Raw genomic sequence first — 2,345 nt, 5'->3', positions numbered from 1 at the left:
ATTTCAAATCTTTTTATTTTACAAGTTCAGTTTGTGTGATTGATTGGAATTTAAATTAACATTTTTTGTAATTAGCGAAGTTGAATTGTATTTTAGGGATTTTCAAAAAACAGCAAATGTGTACAAATAGTGAAATTATATCAATTATTATTTTTTTTATAAAAAGGAGGTCTTAATATAGCAGTTTCAAAAGTGCTATACAGGATGGCAGATGGTATATGTGTCCAATGCTTATATAGCATTTTTGAAGCGTTATGCAAGTAAGCGTTGCTCCTTATATACCACTTCAAAAAATCTTGTACAACTTCGGGTCTCCAACTTATATAGCATTTTAAAAACTGTTATCCACTAAGATGTACTTGTACGACACTTACCTATATTACACTTATTAAAATGCTATCCAAGAGGAGCACTTACAGAGCGCCAAAATAAGCGATGTACAAGTAATTGCCACCTGCATAACGGCGTGTTGCATAGCGCTGAAAAGCGCTATACAAGGTTTAAAAAAAGTGCTATACAAGAGCAGATTTATAGTACTGTCTTTATTTATGGGAAATGATGAGCTGGTAGCACTTTTTTAACTTGGTTCAAATAAGAGTTGTATTTGTACGGACTTTGAAACTTGGTTCAGTGGTGATAAAACTAATCTCCTTAACCAAGTTAACCATGTTAGGATAGTTAAGTAGGTTAATTATACGTTTAAGGGCAAAAAACAAAAATATGTCTGATTTGATGATTCTAACATCACTGTGTTACTTCCTAGTGATAAACTTTAGAATCTTGGTAGGTATTTTGGCATAAATGATGGCCACTTAGTCTTTGACTTCAAATCAGCACAGACTTTCTCGAGATTTATAATACTTCCAGAGAAGAAAAAAGTGTTAAATCTGTTACAAGTTAGGAGTTTCCAACTATAAAAGGGTAAGTAGGTGCATATTTTAAGTCAACAAGTAATTTGACGTCAACAACTAAATTGGGATGTTAGAATAGAAAACAAAGATTCTCATAACATAATTTAGATGACAAATGATACGGGGAAAAAATAATCCTAAAATAATTATTATTTTATGATTCAATAATTTGATTCTTTACTCTAGTCATTTATTAATTCTTAATTTAATCAGTAAATAAATTGAATATCCATTTAGGCACTAAAAACAACAATGAATATAATTTTAGATCTCCACAAAACACGACAAAACCGACCACACATAACCGACCGACAACGATTTGGCTTCAATATAACCGAACACCAGGTTGGTCGGTTATGTAAGAGGATAAACGACGCAGTTTTGATGATATGGCACAGCTAAAACCGAACACAAGTTGGTGGTCGGTTATAACGGCTAAATACTAATACGACATAGTTTTGATGATGTGGCACAAGTAAAATCGACCACGTTGATATGGTCGGTTAAAACCCTAGTTGGAGGCCATTAAAACCGACCGATGCGAAACTGTTTTTCTTTTAATTTTTTTGTGTTATATCTTTCATTTCTTTAAATTAGGGTAAAATATAAAAAACAACTAAGAGGGAGAATTGAAGAGAATTGAAATGGAGGAGTAATAGAGAAATTGTGAGTTTTTCTCATTTATTTTAATTAATTAATGTGTGTGTGTGTGTTTGTATTTGTTGTATATATTAAATATATTTTGGTAATGTATTGAATGGTAAATATGTTTTTTATGAGAAATTAAAGTTATTCTCATTTATTGTAATCAATGTGTGTGTGTTTATATTTGTGTTTGTGTAATGTATATTGGTATCTATTGAATATTTTTTATTTTTAATGGAATGCATGTTAAATTATTTGTAGATAGAAACCATTGATTGTAGTTGGATTGGTAATCAATTGCAAAGTGATAAAATTTCATTGACTCCGGAATATAGAATTGGTGTAGAAATATTTTTAAAATTTGCTCTTGAGAATAGAATAGAAGAAACTGGTACAATGACGTGTCCTTGTAAACGTTGTACAAATTTGAATTGGTTACAAATTGATGATGTTAGATTTCATTTGCTCGCTAAAGGAATGCTTGAGAGTTATACCGTGTGGACGTCGCACGGTGAAAAGATAGGAAGAAAATGTAGTCGAACATCACATCATCGTCGTTATGTTCGGGAACCTCCGAGAGTAGAAAAACCGGTAGATTTGAATGCGATATTACATAATTTTTCCGGTAAAAATTATGAATTTTATGACACTACGGATACGGAAACTATGAATGTAGAAGAAGCTCCAAATGATGGTGCTAAAAAATTGTACGAGGTTATTGTTGAAAATGGAGCACCTCTTTATCCTGGTAATACAAAGTACACAAGATTAAGTTTTACCACAAAATTA

The sequence above is a fragment of the Apium graveolens genome, unplaced genomic scaffold, assembly GCF_009905375.1.
Source record: "Apium graveolens cultivar Ventura unplaced genomic scaffold, ASM990537v1 ctg1654, whole genome shotgun sequence".
NCBI classification, from domain to species: domain Eukaryota; kingdom Viridiplantae; phylum Streptophyta; class Magnoliopsida; order Apiales; family Apiaceae; genus Apium; species Apium graveolens.
The sequence above is the reverse complement of the archived record's forward strand: the minus strand, read 5'-3'. Positions refer to the sequence as shown.